This window comes from Ochotona princeps, chromosome 13, assembly GCF_030435755.1.
Source record: "Ochotona princeps isolate mOchPri1 chromosome 13, mOchPri1.hap1, whole genome shotgun sequence".
NCBI classification, from domain to species: domain Eukaryota; kingdom Metazoa; phylum Chordata; class Mammalia; order Lagomorpha; family Ochotonidae; genus Ochotona; species Ochotona princeps.
The window spans coordinates 65,699,933-65,707,652 of record NC_080844.1 but is presented as its reverse complement, the minus strand read 5'-3'; the positions used below and the strand labels follow the sequence as shown (position 1 = coordinate 65,707,652).

The window sequence follows — 7,720 nt, the reverse complement described above, 5'->3', positions numbered from 1 at the left end:
TGGAGCACAAAAGCATTGTTCTCCAGGGGCGTGCGGCTCAGGTGCTGTTCAATTGGACCACAGGCACAGGTGTGACTGTTAGAGACAACGCAGCGGAGGGCGCTGGGCAGCGGGGAAAGGCAGCCAGGCAGGCTAGGCCGGGCAGCTTAGCAAACCAGCGGCAGAGGCATGGGGGAGGCGCCTGGCGCTTATCCTTGTCAGGCTTGCCTGGCTCGGGCTGGTGGGCCTCAACTTTTTTTTTTTTTATTAAATTTATTCATTAATTACATTGTGTTGTAATTTCATAGGAACTGGGATTCTCCCCCCACTTCCCCACACCCTCCCCCCTGGTGGGTTCCTCCACCTTGTTGCGTAACCATAGTTCAAGTTCAGTTGAGAGTCCCTCTTAGCAAGTATATGCCAAGCATAGAGTCCAGCATCTTATAGTCCAGTCAAGTCCAACGACTTATTGGGGAGACCCTCTCTGGTCTGAGGGCAGAGCCAGCAGAGTATCATCCCGATCAAATAAAAGCACTAACATACCATCAGCAACAATTAACATCGTTATGGAATTAATTGACATAGTATTGAGCAGCCAACATGTTAAAAATAAATGCGATTTCTTAACCCCATTCTGTGACCACCCCTTCACATTTCCATTTTAGTTTATATACTACATATGACATAACATCCATAACATAACATGTTAGGCATAACATTATATCTTCTTTTTTTTTTACTTGAATTTTTAAAAAGATTTATTTTATTTTTATTGTAAAGTTAGGTACAAAGAGCATATCTTCTTAAATTAAGGCAAACATGTGGTATCTAACCCTTTGGGATTGGCTCATTTCCCTTAGCATTATGGTTTCCAGTTTGGGCCTCAACTTTTAAGAACTCTTTTTCCGGAAACCTGGCGTCCTCACAGGCAGGTGGCGGTGAGGCCGAGGAGCTGGGGCGCCCGTGGGCGCCTACCCAAGCACACGCCTTGCTGGGCCCGAGGCTGGACCTTGGCCCTGATGCGGGGCCGAGGCTCCCACGTGGCCGCGAGCCCCTGGACGCTCGCAGGGAGGACCGGAAGCAAGAAAGTCTCGCGAGACGAACCCGGGCGAGCCGCCCGCCGCGCTCCCCGTCCGCCGCGCTCCCCGTTAGCGTGGTGGGATCTGTGGAGGTGCTTGGTCGGCGTGGTAAGTGGCCTGTTTCAGTTACGAGCTTGTGCTAAAGTATAATTTTGGATCCCACCAGTTGGTCTTCGCCTTGGAAGAGGCATTTAATTGCCTTTGTATAAAAGCTAGAGGGTGTAAATGAGCGTCTGGGTAATGGAAGGCTACTAAAATAGAGGTCAACAAGGAACTGTTTCCGGGGCTGGCTGTGAGGTGAACTGGGGGAGAAGTGGCTGGCTCCTGGCCCGGGGTCGTTTGGGGCGTTCCTGAGGCAGCCCTGATGGGGGAGGTGGGCTTCCAGGGGTCCGCCAGTGCAGAGCAGCAGGCAAGCAGGGCCAGCTCCGGCCCGTTTGTGGGGTCACCGTCCTCAGGACCCTGGCAGTGCTGGGGATTTTCTTTTATTAACAATGCTCTCACGGAGCACAGCAGCTGACTTGGGCTTGGGAGGATCCTGAGAGCGAGGCAGGAGGCGCGAGTGGTGTCTGCGTGGAGAGCTCATTGGGCACTCCCGGAGTGCTGCCGGTGCCCGCCCTGGGTTCCAGTTTCCCTACGCCCACTCTGGGTAGGCCTGGCTCAGAAGAGATGACAGGCCCCAAGGTGGCTTGGGAGGGAGCCTGGGTCCCTCTGTCTCCAAGGTCAGTCCCACACCCCGAAGTCAGGGGCCGTTCTCTCCGTCTTAAGAGGTGAAGCGGCGCTCCAGCTGGACCCAGGGCCCAGCTGCCTCCAGGCATCCCCCCTGGATTCTGTCGACTGCTGAAAGGGGCCTTTTGGCAAGCTGGCCTTGCAGGCCACAGGAGGGAATCTTCTCACTGTCCCAGGAGTGACCTGGCGAGGGCTGCAGGGTGCAGACTACAGGTCCACCCCAGCTTCTCCCCACTCCGCTGATGCGTTTACAACCTAGACTGTGCTGCCCAGGACCACTCGGACCTAGGCGGAACGCCGCCCTCCTCTTTCATGTCCCTCACGGCCGAGGACAGCGCTGCAGGCCCTGGGGTGGGTGACAGACACACTCTCATCGCTGTGACAGGTGGCAGCCACCACACGAAGGCACCCGTGAGTTCAGCCTGCAGGCATAGCAGGTGTCATTTCTTCCTTTCCCTTCGTTCTTCTGAGTGTCTGGATTATTTAGGCTCACCTTGGCATCCTGTTTTCTCCCATGATTCATCCTGCCTTAGCTGCCCAGATGTACCTGAATTTAGGGTGAGGTTACATCTCCATAAACCCACCATTGAGAATGATGTGGGAGAGGCACTCAGCTCCCCAGATCCTAGCTTAGCTACGCAGCACCCTGGCTGGGAACTTTCTGCCAAGGGCCACTGGGACATTTATAACATTGTTTGCAGGCCACACGAACTTCTTAACTGAAAAATGAGGCTGCTGTGTTTAGTGAGCATTGAGTTCACCTGCACATGGTTGCCTTGGCAGGACCAGACCAGATGATGTTGTGGGCCTCTCGGGGGCCCGCAGGCCGGACGTTCCCCATCCTTGAACCGAGTCACTGTTCCCTTTGTGACTCGGTCCACGCAGAGCTGCTGCCACTGTGGTCAGGGAGGACTGGCCGTGTGGGACCAGCCCAAGCTCATCATTCCACATATGGTTCCTCTTGAATGTCTGCTGTGCTGTCAGCATTGCAAGTCAAATCGCTGGGAGTTGGGACTGCCTGTAGGTCATAACTCCATGTGGGTGCAGGTGAGACACCTTCTGGCCACTCCCCCCAGAGTTTGCAACCTGCTCTGGGCAGCAATGTCTCTGAGCTCAAGCCCATCTGGTGGGCTTTGGCCATGAGGCATACTGAATGCACCGGCCTTGTGCCATAGCCTGGCTTCTGGAAGCTGTTCCGCCAGGCTTTGGGGATTGGTGAGGGTTCTGTCTGCTGGCTTTGACTGCGTGGTGATTGAACCATTACAGGAAATCAACAGCCTTCTCGCTTGGCACAAATTCCAGCTCCATGTTTTCTGTGGCGAGGCAGCACCAAAGCCATCCCCCCCCCCCCCATGCCTCCTGTGACCTTGGCCCTCCAAGCCCCGTGATTGGTTTCCCTTCTTCCGCCCAGCACACTGCATTACCAACTGCCATGCGACCTGCCCTCCTGGCTTGGTGTTGGCGGGTGCTATGTGTGCCTTGCTCCCTTTGGCTTTGAGTTTGGGATTGTTTTTCTCAGACACCTGACCTGGCATTTATCCTGCTGGAATCTCACTTTGTTATTTTCTGGCTCTGGGTATAATGTCCTGAGGTCCGACTTTTATTATTTAGCCTTCTTCCCTGGTGTTGTTGCAGCTCCCCATTGAGTTCTAAGAATGCCGCAAATTATCAGTGAGATGTTTGCGATCCCATTTGCTGGCTTCTGTGTGGGTCTGGCCAGCGCGCATGTTGGGCTTCCTGTGTTCTTATTTGGCATTTGCAAAAACAAGCTGCTCACTTGATTAAGATATGATCCTCGCACCACCTGCCCCTCCAGGAGCCTGGGAGGAATCAGCACCTTGCCAATAATTTGATTGAATTGAATCATCCCAGCTGAGAACCAAGTTAAGTTGAGGGTGCATCGTGATGCGAGAACACTGTCCCCCTCAATGAGGAGGGTAAGCTTTCTGTTTTATTTGTATTTTAATTTTGTCAAGTGTTGCTCCACATCACTGTTCTGTGAGTGCTTTCAACTCTGGCCCCTGTTTTTGCCATCCCTTTGATTTTTCCCTTTTTACATTATTATTATTTTTTTCCATGGTATGGTTTTGTAGGTATGGGGTTTCCTCCTCACCCCTGTCCCTTTGATGTTTAAAAGACAAACTTTATTGACAAACAGCGTAGAGGTAGAGAAGGACTGTAGAGATGACACACAGAGTTGAACCTCCCACACAGCTCCTGTCCCCACCCCGACACTAAGCTTGTATGCATTCCATGAAGGGCACACGCTGTCCTCCTGGCGTCTCACGGCTGTGCCTGTGTGTATTCCATGAGGAGCACACGCTGTCCTCCCGGCGTCTCACGGCTGTGCCTGTGTGTATTCCATGAGGAGCACACGCTGTCCTCCCGGCGTCTCACGGCTGTGCCTGTGTGTATTCCATGAAGAGCACACGCTGTCCTCCCGGCGTCTCACGGCTGTGCCTGTGTGTATTCCATGAGGAGCACACGCTGTCCTCCCGGCGTCTCACGGCTGTGCCTGTGTGTATTCCATGAAGGGCACACGCTGTCCTCCCGGCGTCTCACGGCTGTGCCTGTGTGTATTCCATGAAGGGCACACGCTGTCCTCCCGGCGTCTCACGGCTGTGTGGACCCTGGTCACTTGGCTGAGGTGCTTTCAGGTGTCTGCACTGTAGTTTTATTTTTCGTGGAATGGTAGATCTACTGAGAGAAGGAGAGACAGATCTTCCAACTACTAGTTCATTCCCCGAATGGCTGCAAAGGCTGCAATGGCTGAAGCTGAGCTGATCTAAAGCCAGGAGCCAGGTGGTTCTTATGGGTCTCCCATGTGGGTGCAGGATCCCAAGAACTTGGGCTATCCTCCATTGCCTTCCCAGGCCACAAGCAGGGAGCTGGATGGGAAGTAGAGCAGCTGGGATATGACTCTGCACCCATATAGGTTGCTGGCACTTGGAGGAGGAGGATTAGTCAGTGGAGCGCTCTCTATTGTAATCTTTGGAAGAGACCCACCACATACAGACCACATGTGAGCAGGAGGGAGGGGTGATAAGCCTGTCCATCGGGGCAGGCACATACAGGATTGATTTGGAATTCTGTCTTTTTTTTTTTTAACATTGCCATGCGTGCTACAGACTTATTTTGTACACTGATTTATAGTCCAGTACAATTTGTTTGCTTGATTTTCTTACTGAAAATGTTGCCGTGTGGACCACAATGAGTCCTCCGTCCTTTTGACATTCCCCAACACTTTATGTCTAACACACTATTTGAACGGTGGGATGGCACACACACAGCACATAGACGGGGAGGGAGAGGGAGGGAAGAGCGTGTTAGCATGAGAATGCGAGACCGAGCTTCTGCCTCCTGCTTCCTCCCTAAATGATCACAGCAGTCCAAGCCAGGCCCAAACCAAGACCCAGGAACTCGAGCTAGGGATTCTAGAACCTGGACCATCTGCCACTGTCTTCCCAGGAGCATTCGTAGGGAGCTGGATTGGAAGTGGAGCAGCCAGGGGTCACACCCCTGCTGGTGTCAGAAGTGGCGATGCAAAGGGCTGTACCACCGTGCCAGCCCCTTGGGAACACCTTCTGGATTCTTGTCTGCAGGACGCTCTAGGTTCAGCTGCTGCTTTCTGAGCCAGCACCAACCATGGGGTCAGGAGCCCTGTTTCTGTTCACAGGAGAATGGCATTAGGAACCAACGTTAGAGTGACATCATGCTTGCTGCCACTGGGCTGTCATTTCCTGCAGGCCCTCTCAGCTGATGGGGCTGTAGGTGCAGGAGCGTGAGGAATTGTCCCAAAGGCCGTGCAGTGCATGTGTGTCAGGAAAAGGCAAAGTGAAGATTTCAAATGTTTGCTTTACGCTTACCTGTACACCCCATTTTCCATGAGTATTTCAAAGCCCCCACATGCACCTGTGAGCTTGGCACACATGTGCAATCATTATCAGTGTTTATGTATGTAACCATCTATTTCCTTAATGAGCTGTATCTGGCTTTAAGCAGAAAACAGTTTGCCACCATTAGGTCTGATGTCAACTGTAGGTTTTTGTAGAACTTTGTCAAATGGGGGAAGCGCCCTTCTTGCTTTGCTGAGTTTTTTTTTTTTTTTAAACATGAATAGGTACTTTCAAATGCTTTTCAGTGTATGTTGATAAGATTCTGTGGCTTTTCTTGTATTTTGTTGATGTGGTGTGTTACACTGATTGGTTTCCAAATATTGAACAGGCTTGGCTTAAGTGAAATAAATCCTGCCTGGTTATAGAATAACATTCTTCTAGGTGTTGTTGGATTGCATTTGTTTCTACGTACATGAGAGCTAGTGGTCTCTGATTTTCCTTTTTTGAATGTTTTTACATGACACTCTTGTCAAGAGAATGTTACCTCATAGAATTAGGAAGTGATCTTGCTGCTTTTATTTTCTGGAAGCTTAGTGGGGAATTCTTTCTTTCTTAGGTGTTTGGTAAGATCTACTTCTGAAGCTGTCTTGCTAGGTACTTTGTTTTGGGAAGATCATTAGTTATTGAGATAGTTTCATGGAAAGAAATGGGGCTGTTTAGGTTGTCTGCATTTCTTTCTGTGCATGTCACTTAGTTTCCCTGAGTGGTCACGTGTGAGGCGTGGTGCTGTCTGCTGGCATGTTGGTAGCCTTTTTTTCCTTGAGTGGTCACGTGTGAGGCGTGGTGCTGTCTGCTGGCATGTTGGTAGCCTTTCTTTCCCTGAGTGGTCACGTGTGAGGCGTGGTGCTGTCTGCTGGGCATGTTGGTAGCCCTTCTTTCCCTGAGTGGTCACATGTGAGGCGTGGTGCTGTCTGTTGGTTGCTCTGCGGTCCTTCCAGTGTCCCCAGTGCTGATGGAGCTTGGAATGTGTGGTGCCAATACCTCGTGTCTCCTCTTTTCCCTTGGCCAGCGTAGCTAGAGCGTTACCAGTTACGTGGTTGCAAAGAGCCGCTTGTTGGCTCTGTGAATTTTCTGATATATTTTATTGATTTCTTTATTTCTTTTTCCTTTCTTTGCTTTAGGCTTAAATTGTGCTTGCTTCTCTAGTTTCTTGAGATGGAAGGTTAGGCTCTGGCTATTACAGCTTTTCTCCTTTCCAAAACATGCATTTAAATCTGTGTATTTTCTGGTAAGGACTGCTTTTACTGCGTTTCACACATTTTGATGAGCTGAGTTTAGTTTTTATTTAGTTCCAGTGCCTCTTGGACTCAGCGGTGCAGATACATTGCTGAAGCTGTGTGTTTGGGGAACTACATGCCATCTTTCTGTTACTAATTTCTAGTTTAGTATTTGTATGGTCTGCAAGCACGCATGGTGAGCTCTCTATTCTTTGCGGTTTGTTAAGTGTCTGTGGCCACAGTGTGGTTGACCTCACTGGTTGATCCAAGTCGCCCCCAGAAGCTTGTATGTTCCACTGTTGGATGCCATGTTCTGTAGATATTTTATCTTTATTGGAAAGTCAGGTTTACAGAGAGAAGGAGAGACAGAGAGAAAGAGCTTCTATCTGCTGATTCACTCCCCAAGTGGTTGCAATGGCTAGAGCTGAGGCAACCTGGAACCTGGAACCAGGAACTGCTTCTAGGTCTCCCACGTGGGTGCAGGGTCCCAGGGTTTGGGGCCATTTTTGGCTGTTTTCATAGGCCACGAAAAAAGAGCTGGATGGGCAATGGAGCAGCTGGGACAGGAATCGACGCCCATATGGGGTCCTAGCACATGCAAGACTACGACATTAGCTGCTAGGGTACTGCACTGGGCCCACTTCCCAGCATTCTTTAACATTGCTTCTTTTGTAGTCAGCATACACTTGAGTCTTGTTTTCCCCCTCTGTTAATTATATGGCTTTAACAATTAATGGCTAATGTGATAATGGAGACACTTAGATTGATCTTGGAATCAGTCATGTTTGTATCTCTTTTCTGTTTATTGCCAGAGAACTTCGTC

General features: G+C 50.6%; 1 protein-coding gene across 2 annotated transcripts in view; it reads left to right on the top strand.

Moving 5' to 3' along the window:
- The first annotated feature begins 1,105 nt into the window (after positions 1 to 1,105).
- C13H10orf90 (chromosome 13 C10orf90 homolog) overlaps positions 1,106 to 7,720 on the top strand; it is a 262,080-nt gene continuing 255,465 nt past the window's right edge. For both annotated transcript variants that reach the window (XM_058671830.1, XM_058671829.1), the window contains exon 1: positions 1,106 to 1,166. The gene's annotated coding sequence lies outside the window, so the exon portion shown is untranslated. The remainder of the gene's footprint in view (positions 1,167 to 7,720) is intronic.